The sequence below is a fragment of the Procambarus clarkii genome, chromosome 74, assembly GCF_040958095.1.
Source record: "Procambarus clarkii isolate CNS0578487 chromosome 74, FALCON_Pclarkii_2.0, whole genome shotgun sequence".
Lineage (NCBI taxonomy): Eukaryota > Metazoa > Arthropoda > Malacostraca > Decapoda > Cambaridae > Procambarus > Procambarus clarkii.
In genome coordinates, this window is record NC_091223.1 from 17,904,445 (window position 1) to 17,923,234 (window position 18,790).

An 18,790-nucleotide genomic window follows, 5' to 3' on the forward strand; every position below is an offset into this window, starting at 1 on the left:
AGGCTGTGACTCATACGTCAGGCTGCGAGCAGCCGCGTCCAACAGTCTAGTTGATAATATAGGATAACTGGATATCAACTGGATAATAATCCAGTTGATTTGTAATATATTATATATATTATATATATATTTATATTATATTATATATATATATATATCACACACACAAGGAGGTTCCTAGATAAGAGCTGCAGTGTTTGATTTACTCACAAGACGTGAAGTCGGTGGTTGTAGTAGAAGGGATATGATGGACTTGACGCGAGCAGAGAAAAGCCTTTCAATTCAACACCGGAGAGGAAGAAAGACCACGTCGCTGTGAAGAGATACTGCACTGATTTGGTCGACAAATTCACACCGCGCAAGTTATAAGCTTCAGGCCCAAGCAGAATATAACCTGCAAATCCCGTCATTCCCTGTTCAACTGAACCGCATTAGTTACTGGTACCACAAGGTCAGCAACATTCCCAAGAAACACCTCCAGGAATATTACACTCACCGGATTTTCCAGATGCAAGCCCCAAACCCCTTACTCTTACTCCTCACTCTCCCCCCCATCCCCCCTCTGTCTCCACCCTCCCTCCAGCACCAACTGAGCAACCCGTTCTCCCGAGCGTTCCCAACGTCACAAAACCTGTTGTACTAAATACCCCGAACCTTGCTGACCCGAGGACACACGAACAGAAAATGAGACAACACGGTACTTTCCCGGGCCCGCTGTCATTGGTCAGAAACATAAGTTTTTGGCCTTAGGGATGTTATACGTCAAAATGTGATGTACTTTGCGTACGCGATTTAGGAGAACGGGTTGAACTGAGAGCCTCCGTCACACCAGCACAAGACCATTCACCGAGGGTGAGTCAAGCCAGCCAGGGGACACAGTGAGGTATTTCCTCTTAGGATACACAAGTCTCAGCCACACAGAAAAAGATATTCCAGAGACAAAATAGTCTGCACCTCTACAAATAAGAACATCCAATGGGAATACCGACAAAAATAGGTATATCGACCCTAATATTTTGACCAATAACGGTATCGCTTTCATGAGCGATCTTGGGTTGATTCCGGGCAAGATACCTTACCACCATGTTGAATTTGAAACTTTGAACAGAGCCATGAGAGTGCTTTACAAGAACTGTATGCATCCCGGGTCTGATGGCTGAGTGGAAAGCGCTCGGGATTTGTTGTCCTAAGAGGCCATCAGTTAGTTTTTTAAACGTTGTTCAATGTCAACAAATCTTTTTTTGACTAGTTGTATATGAAAAGGGCTGCAATTGTCCCAAGCTTCAGTATTGCAGCCTAAATAGAAAGGGATATTTTTTTTTACTCTTTTTTTTTACGAATTTTACACATTTTCAAATCGAAATTATAACCACAAGTTTCAAATGAAATCATTTCTATGACACTCTTCTATCACATTAACATATAATTATAGGATCTGTTTCAGCGGATTTTCCAAAATATGTTTAGTCAAAATAAGTCAAAGTTAGATAAAAAAAATATGCAAATATATCATCTTTATTACTAATTATAAAATCAATAAATGAACTTAGGAAAAAAGCTCGCAATAGATTTGTAGAAACAAACTCTAGATATAAGGTGTAAGTCTCATGTAAATTGAATAAAATATGAAAGTTATAGGAACGTTTATGTTACTTGGAAAAAATAAGTAAAAAATAAAGTCTAAGGTGCTGCCATCTGTGGCTGAGGTTGACATCAACCAATTTTCTCCAAAATTGGCACCCTTACAGATAGGCTTACGTGCAGTCAGGTCTATAAGTTTCATGCAAATCGTCCGATAAACAAATAAGAAAAAAAATAACAAAAAATATTTTTTGTAATTAATTTTTTTGTTTATAAAACTATTAAATATTTCTATTATATGCTATTATGATAGCTGAGAGTCATAGACATGATTTCAGTTCACACTTGTGTTTGATGTTAATTTTTTACCATTTTGGAAATTTTTTGACAATTCAATACTTTTCCTCCCTTCCTATTTATACTACGATGCTGAGACTTGGATCAGATGAAACCCTTTTCATATACAATTCGTAAAAAAAGTTTGATTGAAATCGAACTAGTTTTCATTTATTTTATATTTTTGGTATATTTGGAACTGATGTCCCCTAAGGTTCCGGGTTCGATCCCCGGCGGAGGCGGAAACAAATAAGAACATAAGATCAAATGCAACTGCAGAAGGCCTATTGGCCCATACGAGGAAGCTCCTATTTATAACCACCCAATCCCACTCATATACTTGTCCAACCCGCGCTTGAAACAATCGAGGGACCCACCTCCACAATGTTACGCGGCAATTGGTTCCACAAATCAACAACCCAGTTACTGAACCAGTATTTACCCAAGTCTTTCCTAAATCTAAACTTATCCAATTTATACCCATTGTTTCGTGTTCTGTCTTGTGTTGATACTTTTAATACCCTATTAATATCCCCTTTGTTATGTCCATTCACCCACTTGTAAACCTCTATCAAGTCACCCCTAACTCTTCGCCTTTCCAGTGAATGCAACTTAAGCTTTGTTAATCTTTCTTCATATGAAAGATTTCTAATTTGGGGAATTAACTTAGTCATCCTACGCTGGACACGTTCAAGTGAATATATATCCATTCTATAATATGGCGACCAAAACTGAACTGCATAATCTAAATGGGGCCTAACTAGAGCAAGATATAGCTTGAGAACCACACGCAAGATATAGCTTGAGAGGTGTCTTGTTACTAACGCTACGATTAATAAATCCAAGTGTCCGATTTGCCTTATTACGAACATTTATGCATTGATCCTTTTGTTTTAAATTCTTACTAATCATAACTCCCAGATCCCTTTCGCAATCTCAACACCATCTAGCTCGTATCTTGTAACTATCATAAGAACATAAGAACATAAGAACAAAGGTAACTGCAGAAGGCCTATTGGCCCATACGAGGCAGCTCCTATTCTATAACCACCCAATCCCACTCATATACTTGTCCAACCCGTGCTTGAAACAATCGAGGGACCCCACCTCCACAATGTTACGCGGCAATTGGTTCCACAAATCAACAACCCTGTTACTGAACCAGTATTTACCCAAGTCTTTCCTAAATCTAAACTTATCCAATTTATATCCATTGTTTCGTGTTCTGTCCTGTGTTGATACTTTTAATACCCTATTAATATCCCCCCGGTTATGTCCATTCATCCACTTGTAAACCTCTATCATGTCACCCCTAACTCTTCGCCTTTCCAGTGAATGCAACTTAAGCTTTGTTAATCTTTCTTCATATGAAAGATTTCTAATTTGGGGAATTAACTTAGTCATCCTACGCTGGACACGTTCAAGTGAATTTATATCCATTCTATAATATGGCGACCAAAACTGAACTGCATAATCTAAATGGGGCCTAACTAGAGCAAGATATAGCTTGAGAACCACACCAGGTGTCTTGTTACTAACGCTGCGATTAATAAATCCAAGTGTCCGATTTGCCTTATTACGAACATTTATGCATTGATCCTTTTGTTTTAAATTCTTACTAATCATAACTCCCAGATCCCTTTCGCAATCCGACTTCGCAATCACAACACCATCTAGCTCGTATCTTGTAACTCTATCATCATTACCTAACCTCAGAACTTTACATTTATCAGCATTAAACTGCATCTGCCAATCCTTTGACCATTTCAAAACCCTATCTAGATCAACTTGAAGTGATAGTGAGTCCTCCTCCGAATTAATTTCCCTACCGATTTTCGTATCATCGGCAAATTTGCAAATGTTGCTACTCAAACCTGAATCTAAATCATTTATATATATTATAAACAACAGAGGTCCCAGGACAGAGCCTTGAGGCACTCCACTTACAACATTTTCCCACTCTGACTTGATTCCATTTATACTAACTCTCTGTTTCCTTTGGTATAGCCATGCCCTAATCCAGCTTAATATAGCACCCCCAATACCATGAGACTCTATTTTTTTAATCAGTCTTTCATGTGGCACTGTATCAAAAGCTTTGCTAAAGTCAAGGTATACAACATCGCAATCCTTACCACTATCAACTGCCTCAACAATGCTAGAATAAAAAGATAACAAATTTGTTAAACATGAACGGCCATTTATAAAACCATGTTGCGACTCAATTATTAATTTATGTTTTTCAAGATGAAGACGAATTTTATTTGTTATTATAGATTCGAGTAACTTTCCCACAATAGACGTTAGGCTAATTGGTCGATAGTTAGACGCAAGTGATCTATCTCCTTTCTTAAAAACTGGTATCACATTAGCAACTTTCCAAAACTCTGGCACTCTGCCTGACTCTATTGATTTATTAAATATGGTTGACAGTGGGTCACAAAGCTCCTCTTTGCATTCTTTAAGCACCCTAGCAAACACTTCATCCGGCCCTGGGGATTTGTTTGGTTTGAGTTTTACTATTTGTTTAAGAACATCCTCCCTGGTAACTGCTAAACTCGTCAACCTGTCCTCGTCCCCACCCACATAGACTTGTTCGGCTGAAGGCATATTGTTAAGTTCCTCTTTAGTAAATACAGATACAAAATATTTATTAAAAATACTACTCATCTCTTCATCACTATCTGTTATTTGACCTGTCTCAGTTTTTAATGGACCTATCCTTTCCCTAGTCTTAGTACGATATAACTGAAAAAACCCTTTAGGATTTGTCTTTGCTTGCCCTGCTATGCGAACTTCATAGTTTCTTTTTGCTTTCCTTATCTCTTTTTTTAACATTTCTAACCAGTTGTACGAATTCCTGTTCTAAAGTGACCTCCCCATTTTTAATCCTTTTGTACCAAGCTCTCTTTTTACCTATAAGGTTCTTCAAATTCTTTGTTATCCACTTTGGGTCATTAGTATACGATCTATTCAATTTGTATGGTATACTACGTTCCTGTGCTTTGTTTAGAATATTCTTAAATAAGTTATATATTGAATCCACATCGAAATCCCCATTTAAGTCACCTATCGCTGGGTTCATGTCTCGCTCCCAAATGGGCAGAGTTTTTTTTCACCCTAATGCCTCTGTTCACTTAGCAGTAAATAGATACCTGGTAGTTAGACAGCTGTTACGGGCTGCTTCGCGCGTGTGTGTGTGTGTGTTCACCCAGTTGTGCTTGCGGGGGTTGAGCTCTGCTCTTTCGGCCAGCCTCTCAACTGTCAATCAATCAACTGTGTGTGTGTGTGGGGTGTGTGTGGGTGTGGGTGTGTGTGTACTCACCTAGTTGTGTTTGCGGGAGTTTTGTGTGTGTGTGTGTGTGTGTGTGTGTGTGTGTGTGTGTGTGTAGGACTGTGTGGAAAAGGGGGTGGGGTGGGGATAAGATTGGGTAGAGGTGTAGAAAACTCAACGAACCTGCTGAAACTTTACCAATACTTCAAAAGTACACTGAAATCACCAATACCGATACACCTATCATCACCCACCCACTGAATCATGCCCTCCAGGAAGTCAGTCATGGGAGACTGCCACCAGAATTTGTATTTTAATTCAGGAAGTGACGCAACTCCGATTGAGCACCCAGCTCCACAATTTCCGTCGCTATCGCCTCTCTTGCCCAGGCTTCACGTAGCGTCATGCCGCGGGAGTAGGCTTGCGGTCTAGCACCAGAGCCCATAGCGACAAAATCTACCAGCCTCGGATGTAAATCTTGAATGTTAACTAGTCTTTCCAACAGCTTATTTCAAGTTCAAATATGTTCAAGTTCAAGAAAAAAAATTATATCTCAAAGGGATAGAGTAGCTTAGGCTATTTCTACCCCCCCAAGGGGCGAGCCTCAGCCCCTAGACATGGGAAAATATGTTCATTCAAACAGAACTAAACAAGCTGAATGGTGAGCTCCACGTATTGATCCACAGTCATAGGCCTAACTGCCATAGGAGGAGAAGGTATATTTTTGGAAGGTGGGGTCCAATATAAGTCAATAAGTGTCATTTAGTAGTGATCCACGTTTCAACGTTCTGAGTAATTATTTTTAATATTATTATCACCAGTAAGTAATTATCAAAAGAAGTCAGCAGGCCTCCAAAGACATTATTATTATTATTATTGTATAATTTGTAATTATATTATCACTACTGTATTATATTATTGTATTGTTATATAATTATTATGTATTCATAAAAATTATTTCTTTGTATTCCTTTATTTTTTATTGTATTGGTAACACGTGTATTAAGTAATCAACTTTTTCACCATTACTGTTACCATCACGTGGTATGGCTGTTGGCATTTGGTGTTCCCAGGCGGTCACCCATCCAAGTACTAACCAAACCCAATGTTGCTTATTATTCCCATCTTGTTTTTGTTGTTTAAGATTCAGCAAATGGGAACAAAAAATTCCGAGTAGCACGGGATATGGTGAGCCCGTATTAGACTTACCTGGCACAGGAGCGGGGCTGTAACTCCTTATTACCATGTTATTCTTTTAGATTTAGCTACTCAGAACGAAGTGTCCATGTAGCACGGGCTATGGTGAGCCCGTAAGAGCCTTATTACCATCGTTGTTGTTTTAGATTCAGCTACTTAGAACAAAGGTTCCAAAGTAGCACGGGCTATGGTGAGCCCGTATTAGACTTACCTAGCACAGGAGCGGTGCTGTAACTGCGTTATTACCATTGATTGATGATGAAGATTAAGCCACCCAAAATATGGCACGGGCATGAATAGCCCGTAAGTGGTGGCCCTTTTGAGTCATAAAACCCTTTTGAGCCAGTATCAATAGATGATACTGGAGATCTGTAGAAGTGCGACTGCACCCTGCGTGACGGGAGATGTCTCCCGTGGTTATTACCTGTTGTTGTTGTTGTTATAGATTCAGCTACTTGGAACAAGTTCCAAGTAGCACGGGCTATGGTGAGCCCGTAACTTACCTGGCACAGGAGCGGGGCAAGAAGCACGGGCTATGGTTAGCCTCGTGGACGGGAGATGTCTCCCGTCCACGAGGCTATTACCATTATTGTGCTACGGTTATTACCATTCGTGTGCTAATATATACCGGCTGGAGTCACTGACGAGACCAGTGAAGGTGCTGCCCACCTCTCGCATCCTACCGCGGCAATGTCAACGTCCCGCCGTAACTGTTGTTTGGCCCCGTGCAGCCCTCACGTAGCCAGAGCGCCGGGTTCAGAACCTGTTAGCCTACTGCCCTCAGTACAAATATACGGTAAATATGTTCAAGTAACGTTCAATCAACGGAGGACCAACAGTATCAACGTTGATTCGTTATTGCATCACTGTTGTTTGCCCAGCTGTTTCCACGAGATAATTTAACGGTCAGAAATATGTCAGCGTATTTGTGCACTACATTATACATAATCCACAAGCTAAATACCTCACGACCAACCACTAGATATATTGGTCAAAAGGTAAACACATGACTTAGTCTTGTTTGGTACAGGTCTTTATATAAACCAGCAACATCAATGCCAGATACACGACGTGGTTTTGAGGTTATATTTAATAATACCATTTATCGGGGACAGGAAGGCTGTGTGTGTATAAATATACTTGTAATGAGGTTGCTCAAGGTTGAACAACTGACCCTCCACAGGATATAACCCCCACAACAGTTGTCTATCTCCTCGGTGCCTATTTACCACTAGGTGAACAGAATCATTGGGTGAAAGGCAACGTGCCCAACCATTTCTGTCCCTTCAGTCGCTAAAAATGAAATCTTATTTGATATTGGAGTACTTATAAAAAGTTAAATTAATTACTGTACAGTAATACCAGCAGAGCTACAAGAGTATCATAAAATTTACCAAACAAGAATTAAGCTATCTGGAATAGAGTTAAAACTTTTAAAACATCAAGTGTAATATCCTGTTGACATACAGGATAGCTCAGACTACTAGTATGATAAGGGCTTAACACGAGCTGTGGGAAGGAAAGTCTTTGTCTGCTAACAAGAGTCGAAAATCATCTGCTCTTGTACCCATTTACGTAAAAAATTGTTTTTGATTAAGAAGCGAACGGGTGCAGCTGGTGTCGGTCAGTGGCCTAACGGTGGATGAGCGTCCTGACTGGCTCCAGTCCTACATTGCAGTCCATGCGCATGATAAACTAATGAGAAATATGGGGACCAATACTCTAAAATTAGATTCTAGAGTCTCAGACTTCAATATTATTCATAAATTGTCTAGATTCTAGCAAGGGACTGCCTAACTTCAACCCCAACAAATATAAAGTCATGAGAAAGGGTGAAGACCACAATGTAACGTGTAAGCTGCAACTCCAGGAGTTTATACAATGAGAGGACTAGAACTTTGTACTCACAATTGCGCTTGCGTGGGCTGAGCTTCGGCTCTTTGGTCTGTCAATCAGCTGTCAGTCAACTGGTGTACAAGCCCCCGAGCCAATTGGCCTATCACATCTACATTTGAAACTGTTTATGGAGTCAGCCTTCACCACATCACTGCCTAGTGCATTCTATTTGTTCACTACTCTGACACTGAAAAAAATATTTCTATTGCCTCTTGTGGCTCAATTGGGTACTCAGTTTCCACTCGTGCTAAATAACCTGCATTTATCTACCCTATCGCTTCCCTTTGAGAACTTTGCATGTAGTAATCATGCCTTCCCTAGCTCTTCCCTCTTCCGGTGGCATGATGTTCAATTCGTGGAAAATTTCCTGGTAACACACATACTTCACTCTGGGACTAGCCAGGTGGCAGACCTTCTCCAGCTTCGTCTTGTGCTTTACTAGAGATGGACTCCACGCTGGAGCCGTATACTCCAAGATTGGTCTTACATGTGACATACAAGATTCTGAATGCTTCCTTACACAAATTTCCAAAGGCTGTTTTTATGTTGGCCAGCCTCTCATATGCTGTTGATGATATCCGAGACTCAGATGAGTCGGAGATGTAAAGATAACTACTAGGAAGAAATCTACAGATCCGTGATGAGGCTCCTGTAGATTTCCTCATTGATTTATCACGTTACTGTGGTTTGAACTACTATGTGTAGAAGCTACTACTTCATTTGTCGAGTGTGCAAATGAGATGACCCAAAAATGGCAGCCCATCTCTTTAATAATGAAAGTATAACAATGATGTGCTCGATCGTACAATAATGGACGTGATGGGTCAATAGAAAGTAGACTTTTGAATTATTGAATTTGGACGTACCAGCAAAGATTTTTTTTATTTATTTTGCTAATGAAACCTAACCTAATCATCCTAGGTCTAATATACATTGGGCTTAATATAGTATATACATGTGCTATACAGTACTAGGCCTAGGAATACTTAAGTTTGGGGTTTAACAATATTTTCCGGACTATATAAATGGAATAGTACCAAATTCTATTTTCTATTTGTCCATCACGTCGATATTTGTTCGATAATACATATTATTACAAAAAGTACTATCATATCAAGAGGATGGATTATAAACGGATAGTTCGATTCCCGCGGTAGGACAGAATCGGTTGGGCATGTTTCCTTTCACCTGATGCCTTTCTTCACCTAGCAGTAAATAGGTACCCGGAAGTTAGGCAACTATTGTGAGTTGCATTCTGGGAGTTATCAGTAGTTGGCTTAGAAGGGGGGTGGGGGGGGGGGACCTCGATAAGCTTGACAAGCTTCCAGTAGTCGACTATGGAAACAAAATTAATAGTTAGGGAAGTTTTTGTAACAAAAAAAAAAAAAAACACTATTGAGTCTTGAAAAGACGGACCTCAGAAGCTGAAAACGAGAATTCGCGCCTTTCCGAGTACCGCTCCTGTGGCAGGTAAGTCCACTACGGGCTCACCATAGCCCGTGCTACTTGGAAATTGTTCAGAGTAGCTGAATCTATAACAACAACGAAAATTCGCACAACCTCATAGCGCGATCTGATCGAGTTCAACAAACTCGCCCAGCTCCGGTATAGGCTGCTCTGAGCTTTTCGGCTTGTTCCAAAATTTGTAACAGTACTGTATTGTGTGAGCTCTTGCTATGTATTACTTCCGCTTGCATATTAAGATTCTCCCTGGTCGTTGATCTCTGATTTCCTGAAGTGCCTCAACCTGCTGGCCTTCGATACGTTGTTTACACCTGACTGAAGTTAACGTTTCTCTTCGACAACTGCTGTAACTAGTCCCCGCTCTCCTCTGCTGCCTTTATAACTATAATGTTCCTCAAACGTCACCACCACGTCCATTCTCCAACTTCATTAATTCTATTGCAAGCTGCATAATCATCTTCAGATATAATATTATTCATATTAATTATATTCTCTGCTTTTTCTATAAACCTTGTACACACATTTCGAAATGTATTTGTTTTATTAGGTTGTTTAAATTCATAAAAACTCGAACGTCGTCGGTCAGAAACACTTACACTAAAGCGCTTTTTGTTGAAACTTCAGGTGCATCCTAACTGGTATCCCAAATGGACGAACCTGAATCGGCTCCCAAACTCAAAGGTCAGGTTTACAGCCTGGGTCAAATATCACATTTCAAAAACTGTAGTCACCCTATTGATTACTTACTTTAAACAACTAGGGAGGTGGGGGGGGGGGGTGCTGGGTGGCACACACTATGTAAGAGTATGTAGGGTAGCTACATAAATGCCCATGTAACCCTTCATATAGTGTTGGATAGCTGTTGCGTAAACACCCATGAAGCCCTTTGCATGGTGTAGGGTAGCTACATAAATACCCATGTAATCCTTCGTATAGTGTAGGGGTAGCTGCATAAACGCCCAAGTAGCCTTTCATATAGTGTAAGTAGCTGCATAAATGCCCATGTAATTCTTCATATAGTCTAGGGCAGCTGTACAAATATATGCAGGGCTTCATATAATGTAGAGTAGCTGCATAAATGCCCATGTAATTCTTTATATAGTCTAGGGCAGCTGTACAAATATATGCAGGGCTTCATATAATGTAGAGTAGCTGCATAAATGCCCATGTAATTCTTTATATAGTCTAGGGCAGCTGTACAAATATATGCAGGGCTTCATATAATGTAGAGTAGCTGCATAAATGCCCATGTAATTCTTCATATAGTCTAGGGCAGCTGTACAAATATATGCAGGGCTTCATATAATGTAGAGTAGCTGCATAAATGCCCATGTAATTCTTTATATAGTCTAGGGCAGCTGTACAAATATATGCAGGGCTTCATATAATGTAGAGTAGCTGCATAAATGCCCATGTAATTCTTCATATAGTCTAGGGCAGCTGTACAAATATATGCAGGGCTTCATATAATGTAGAGTAGCTGCATAAATGCCCATGTAATTCTTTATATAGTCTAGGGCAGCTGTACAAATATATGCAGGGCTTCATATAATGTAGAGTAGCTGCATAAATGCCCATGTAATTCTTCATATAGTCTAGGGCAGCTGTACAAATATATGCAGGGCTTCATATAATGTAGAGTAGCTGCATAAATGCCCATGTAATTCTTTATATAGTCTAGGGCAGCTGTACAAATATATGCAGGGCTTCATATAATGTAGAGTAGCTGCATAAATGCCCATGTACCTAAATGTAATGGGTAGGCTAGGAATATGAATGAAATATTCCTAATAAATATATTCTTAGTTCTTTAATGCTTCACTCTCTTACTTTTTAATTTGCCCTGTTACTGATAATTACATTTATATGTAAACATTCTAATAGCTGTCGTCTGCCTATCTCGTATTTTTGTCTCGAAAATATTGCCAGAGTTCATAGAACCTATTTTTTTCTCAATACGTCAGCTCTATAACTATTTGACTTACGTTTAATAACATTAAATTAATATTTTAATTATTTACCAATTATGACGTGATACTTAAAAAAATAAACATTTAATCTTACTTTGAAATTACGTTAAGAAATTATAATTTTTTAGCTTTCCACCGATCATTGGTTTGTAATTTGTTTCGTTTCTTCCTGTCCTTCACGTCTCGCCTTTTGCGATGTTAATGCAATATGGTGCATTCACTATTTATTATAAGTATCTTATTTAAATGTATCCTCATTCTTGAAATTCATGTCTGCATTTACTATGCTATAATGTTTGTTCAAAGGTATGATGTGTGTGTTCGCTCTCTGCGTTTCTTCCTGCTATTTAATTTGCCCTATAAGCCCTGCCCTGTCCTGTCCTGTCCCCTGTCCTGCCCTGTCCCTTTGCCCTGTCCATTAACTTTTGTATCTTACCATGTATGTATGTACCTTACCTTACCTGAATTATTTCCTCAGCTTTCTCATCCCCTCAGTGTTTGTACAAGACCGTATCCACACAAACAATATTGGTTTAATCTTCTGACACTTTTACGTTTTTTCTAACGTCAATGAAATGTATATGTTTATCTCTCAGAATGTTTGGTAATATGTTTATTGTTTGTGATGTGTGTATATGTATGTATTAACACGATGTACTGAACGGGGTGAGAATAGCTTGAGCTTCCTCATCCCTTTGTGTGTATTTTACCTCAATAAACATATTTCAATTTCAATTTCTAAAGTCATGTATTCATGTCAGTCTAAGTGTTGTTGCCTAGTCATACTACTACAATTTGGTTTGATGCAGCCTTAACATAAAGTCATTCCGATTATTTTGAAAGATGTTTCTAACTTAGCACTGATCCAACTACACCACTTTCAGTAGCTACTGATCCACCATCGGTGAATATTTAAAACAAAACTTCAGCATATTCAACGCGGATAATGGCTAGGACTGTTTACTTCATATTGCAAGGAGTGAGGGTTTTGGCCATTAACACTAAGCACATTTTTACTATTGGTCCATCCCCTTGCAAACTCGACCAGGGGGGCGGGAATCACTCCAGCTCACTGCACTGTGGTTTAGTCAGCTGCGGGGAAGGTTTTCAATGATAACACACCTCGCATCCCTCTTCTCTACAAGTGAATGTGATTGCTCGCGAATTATTGCTCCCTCAGAACGCATACATCAAACAAGATAATGTTTTTACCAGTATTCAGTGGAAGTACATATATTAAGCGGGTACAAAAATTTCATGTTGGGACCAAAAAAAAACTCATAATTCTCATTAGCCTATGTACAGTATAACACTAAGATAATTTAAGCAAATTATGTTATACAAATTTATGATTTCAATATTATAATAGTGCACATAAACAAATTGGGTATTATGACACTAAAATAAGAAGTCGTGGAAGATTCCTCCATCAACAACTAGATACGAAGAACTCGAACGTCACTAAAGTTAAACAAGAACAAAACGCACCGGGTACATTAAGGCTAGTAAGCAGGGCATAGCGTGGTCTACCTCACTATACCCCGTAGTCCTGTTAGGTAAGCACTGTATACAACAAGTTCCATCCTAGAGTTAACTTTTATAAGCGTACCGAACGCACTCAAGCGTAATGTTTACACTGATGATGGCTGGGTTCAGTCGTCACCAAGATGCACTGCGGCAGCCTATGAGTTTTAAAGAAGCACCACATTTAAAGAAGCACTGGCAGATATGGAAAAAGGTATTGTTCCACTCTACAAAATTGGCAGCAGGGAAGACCCTCTTAATTTTAGACCTGTATCGTTGACAAGCGTAGTTGTCAATATTTACAGCCTATGAGACCAGAACTGGAATATGCAGCGGTTGTATGGTTATCTTGAGATGATTTTGGGGCTTAGTGTCCCCGCGGCCCGGTCCTCGACCAGGCCTCCACCCCCAGGAAGCAGCCCGTGACAGCTGACTAACACCCAGGTACCTATTTTACTGCTAGGTAATAGGGGCATCAGGGTGAAAGAAACATTTTGCCTATTTGTCTCCGCCTCCACTGGGGATCGAACCCGGAACCTCAGGACTACGAATTCGAAGCGCTGTCCACTCAGCTGTCAGGCGCCCCATATTTCAAGAAGCACATCAATAAATTTGAAAAAAGTAGAAAGACATGCAACTATATAGTTTCCGACTGAGAAAGAAGAGCTGCGAGGAGAGTCTAGAGGTGTTAAATATACCAAAGCTAGAAGATAACAGAAAAAAAGAGGTGATACCGAGAAGACGGGCCAACACAAGTGTAACTCTCATCCTGTAATTACACTGTAATTACTTTAAAAGACTATCAGTTACAGTCTAAACATCTAACATTAGCTACTAGTACATTACAAAACACAGGAGTAAACTTTTGTAATTTAATGTCTGTTCTTCAAACACTGAGAACATCATTTGCAGACAGTAAGAATCTCATAACCCTATCACAATTATCATCTCGTACAAATATAACTCACGATAACGCAAAAAAGGTAGCTAAATCATCATGTAACAAAGATGAATTGTACTGAACCTATATAATATCACCCTATCTCAAAACGATATTGCTCTAAATATTTAGGTCTGATCGTAGGTAAACACACTCCGAAAGGTTTGAATACACTTGAATATAAAATAATGATTTGTTGAAATCTAATTCCTACGTATATACAGTCTATGACAGCAAAAAAACAACTATTAGATGTTACTGTTAGCTACTGTCACCCCGACAGTAGCTACCCAGGATCAGGCTGGGCTACAGTTACCTGTGGCAGGTGACTGCAAGAGATGAATCTCCCAATCCTGAACACTAGTAGTAGTATGTGTATTGGTGGCTCATTTGTATATACACCTCCTGACCGTACAATTGTCCCTTCACGGTATGTTCTCTGTATGCACATTCTTATGAATACAATTATGATTATTAAGTATCCAAGTGTAAAGACCCACGAGACACATAGGTGCGAGGCAACTGGAACTCTGCAAATATTTTTGTCTATTCCTGTGGTCTTGAAGATAACCTCATAATTTATTCAAAGTTTGCTGGTCAAATGTTTGTTCAGCTCCAGAGCCCGTTGTATTCCACTAACCTGTAGCCTACTGGATAGGTGCGGGGTGCATCACGGGCTTGTGTATAGGGTTCTAATGTGCTAAGTTGGCTAAACTGAAAACACTGTTGATGTACATGCTAACAAACTAAACAGTTTATAACTGTTATAACTTGAGTAGCTAAATGAATATTAGGTTTCAGTTCCTGTGCCCTTGACGTAACTCTGGACTGCCCGTCTGCCTAAGGACGGACTGGTTGTACGTCAGCCCGTCCGGTCTGACGGTCAAATATTGTTGTTGTTGTTGTTAAAGATTCGCTACTTGGAACGAAAAGCTCCAAGCAGCACGGGCTATGGTGAGCCCGTAGGTTGACGGTCAAATGAAAGTGTTCTCTTCTAACCTATCTGAGGACCCAAAACAGAAAACAGTACGTCACTTTCACGAGCCGCTTCTATTTTCTAGTACGACAATTTTTGGCCTTAAGTAGCACATACGATCGAAATGCGACGTTCTTTGTAAGGGGATAGGCTGCTCTGTAACCGTACCATCACCGCTCCCATGATTATTATTATTATGCATAAAAATTTAACCAAACTAATTAGTATTTAATATTTAATTATATAAATATTAAACATATTTAATGTCCCTGTAAAATAAATCAGACTTCAAGATGGTAGTATTACACTGCTAGCCATAGACATGAACCTTTGTAACTCCTTCATATACTTTACGGTAACTGCATAAATGCCATGCACATTTACGGTAACTTTGCTTATATTATAAAATATAGCGTTATCCATGTGAACTTTTTTTGCCAGGAGTTAAAAGTACACCTGGACAGAGGCTTAAGTGATGTGTGACGGACGTGGCATTTACTACTTTCAGAAACATGACACTGATGTGTGAGTGACACGTGACACTGACGTGTGAATGACACGTGACACTGACAAATATTCGTCAGCCAACATGTCCTCTCCCTCTCTCCCTTCCCCTTCAACCACCACCACTTCCCATCCTCCATCCGGGACCTCACCTCAGAACATGCTCATAACAGAATTAATAATGACAAATATTATCCGATCTTGACAAGGATATGTTAAATTGAAAATTTTTGTCATACAGCTTACTACATGTTAATATATATTTGGAGACGAGGTATTACATCGTTCATCTGAACTCCTGTCATAAAGAACGCAACAGCAATGAAGTCCCCACCGTATGGCCATTGGTGTAAGCCGACTTGGTTGTCAATGTCGAGGCTCAGGACTCTCAAGGTTGTGGCGGAGTACCATCCCAGCCTTGGAACAAATGTCAGGACTGCATAAATTATGCACCTTTCATATATTTAGGGGTCTCGGTAGTACAGTCGGATTCGTTCTCGACTCACAATCGAGAATTCCGGGTTCAAATCCCAGGCGGGACGAAAATAGTTTGGTGCATTTCCTATCACTTAATGCCCCTGTTTAAACAGTAGTGAGTAGGTACTTAGGAGTTAGTCAGCTTGTGGAGTTGCATCCTGGGCGGGGTCAGTAATTCGACCTGCGGGGGGTAGGGGGGAGACCTCGATATAAGCCTAACATATATGAATACACTCTAGTTTCCTGTCCCTGAAAGTAATGAATCATTATTATTATATACTAGCTGTACCCGGCCACGCGTTGCTGTGGTTCAGCAACACATGCGAGTTGCTGAGCCACAGCATCCCTCCCCCTGTCCCGCCCACCATTCCCACCTCCCCCGTCCCCTCGTCCTCCCCACCATTCCCACCTCCCCCATCCCCTCGTCCTCCCCACCATCCCCCACTCCCCCATCCCCTTGTCCTCCCAACCATTACGCCCTTCCCCGTCCCCTCGTCCTCCCCACCATCCCCCACTCCCGTCCCCTCGTCCTCCCCACCATCCCCCACTCCCGTCCCCTCGTCCTCCCCACCATCCCCCACTCCCGTCCCCTCGTCCTCCCCACCATCCCCCACTCCCGTCCCCTCGTCCTCCCCACCATCCCCCACTCCCGTCCCCTCGTCCTCCCCACCATCCCCCACTCCCGTCCCCTCGTCCTCCCCACCATCCCCCACTCCCGTCCCCTCGTCCTCCCCACCATCCCCCACTCCCCCGTCCCCTCGTCCTCCCCACCATCCCCCACTCCCGTCCCCTCGTCCTCCCCACCATCCCCCACTCCCCCGTCCCCTCGTCCTCCCCACCATTCCCCACTCCCCCGTCCCCTCGTCCTCCCCACCATCCCCCACTCCCGTCCCCTCGTCCTCCCCACCATCCCCCACTCCCGTCCCCTCGTCCTCCCCACCATCCCCCACTCCCCCGTCCCCTCGTCCTCCCCACCATCCCCCACTCCCGTCCCCTCGTCCTCCCCACCATCCCCCACTCCCCCGTCCCCTCGTCCTCCCCACCATCCCCCACTCCCCCGTCCCCTCGTCCTCCCCACCATCCCCCACTCCCGTCCCCTCGTCCTCCCCACCATCCCCCACTCCCCCGTCCCCTCGTCCTCCCCCGTCCCCTCGTCCTCCCCACCATTCCCCACTCCCTCGTCCGGTGCGTTCCCAAATGATCTGATGTTTCCATCAGAAAAGTGGGAACATCAAATGATCTGATGTTTCCATCAGAAAAGTGGGAACATCAAATGATCTGATGTTCCCATCACTGAAAAATAAGAACAGTTAAAAGAAACGAAATGAAAAACAATGAAAAAAAAACTATACTCACGAAATTAACGGTATGGTAAACAACACAGCTCAATTCCAACGCAATGTCACACAAAATAATTAATTAAAAATTAAAATAAATAGAAATCTATGAATATTCAATTTATCAATGCAATTAGAAACATTGAAATAGAATCGTAACATATTTAGTATAGCGTGTGTTGCTTTTACGTGCAACAGATGGTGTTGTTTTTCCAAAAAAGCATGTTTTTACCTGTCACAGGTGTGGCATCTATATAGTAGGTATATAAAAACATGCACGTGTTCGAATGGAACGTTGTGTCAAAAATTTCAAAACAATCGGTAAAGATGTTTTGGAGACTTCCCTTACATGAAAACTCACAAAAAACGGTTAAAATTTTTTTTTTTTTACCTGTCACAGACGTGACATCTATATAGTAGGTATATAAAAACACGCTCGTATGCGAATGGAACGTTGTATCAAAATTTCAAAGCAATCGGTGAAGAACTTTTGGAGATTAGCGATTTTGAACAAATGAACATTTACATTTTTATTTATATAGATATATATGCGAACAAACTTGAATGGTCTTCAAACCAATATGGAACCGAAAATTCCTCACCCCTGAAGGATTCGAACCAAAACAGCCAGGGATCCATGCACCTTAGCATATCCAGTATTTAACCTGTTAGACCACATTGACTGTTCAAAAGAATTGGAAGTTGTCAGACTTCCCAATCCCTTAACCCAATCCCAGACAGCACCCAGACTGAACCTAAGGAACTAATTATTGGCTTGACTGGATTATTAAGTATGCGTTTTAACCAAGCCACACATATATATATATATATATATATATATATATATATATATATATATATATATATATATATATATATATATATATATATATATATATATTATATATATATATATATATATATATATGGTAATGATAGAGTTACTGTCATGATTTTTTAACTTAAAGATTAAACAAATTTAAACTTTCAAAAAATGTTTCGTTTGTTTTTAAACTACTATTAACAGGATTCTAAAGGATTCTTTGCCAATTTTATATATGTATCAGAATCACTAACATTAATTTATCCATATACAGAAGTCATTTTTGTTCATAATTACAACAGCATTATAATATTATAAATGTATGTGTATATATATATATATATATATATATATATATATATATATATATATATATATATATATATATATATATATATATATATATATGCGAACAAGCCTGAATGGTCCCCAGGACAATATGCAACTGAAAACTCACACCCCAGAAGGTCGTGATGGTCAAGTGGATTAAG

General features: G+C 40.4%; 1 protein-coding gene across 3 annotated transcripts in view; it reads right to left on the reverse strand.

Annotated features, from left to right (window-relative positions):
- LOC123767408 (XK-related protein 7) overlaps window positions 1-18,790 on the reverse strand; it is a 98,158-nt gene that overhangs the window by 57,150 nt on the left and 22,218 nt on the right. Inside the window, exon 1 of one of the 3 annotated variants that reach the window (XM_069313051.1) lies at window positions 211-436. The exons of the other annotated variants lie outside the window; for them this stretch is intronic. The gene's annotated coding sequence lies outside the window, so the exon portion shown is untranslated. Of the gene's footprint in view, window positions 1-210; window positions 437-18,790 lie in introns of those variants that run through there. 3 annotated transcript variants of the gene reach the window in all.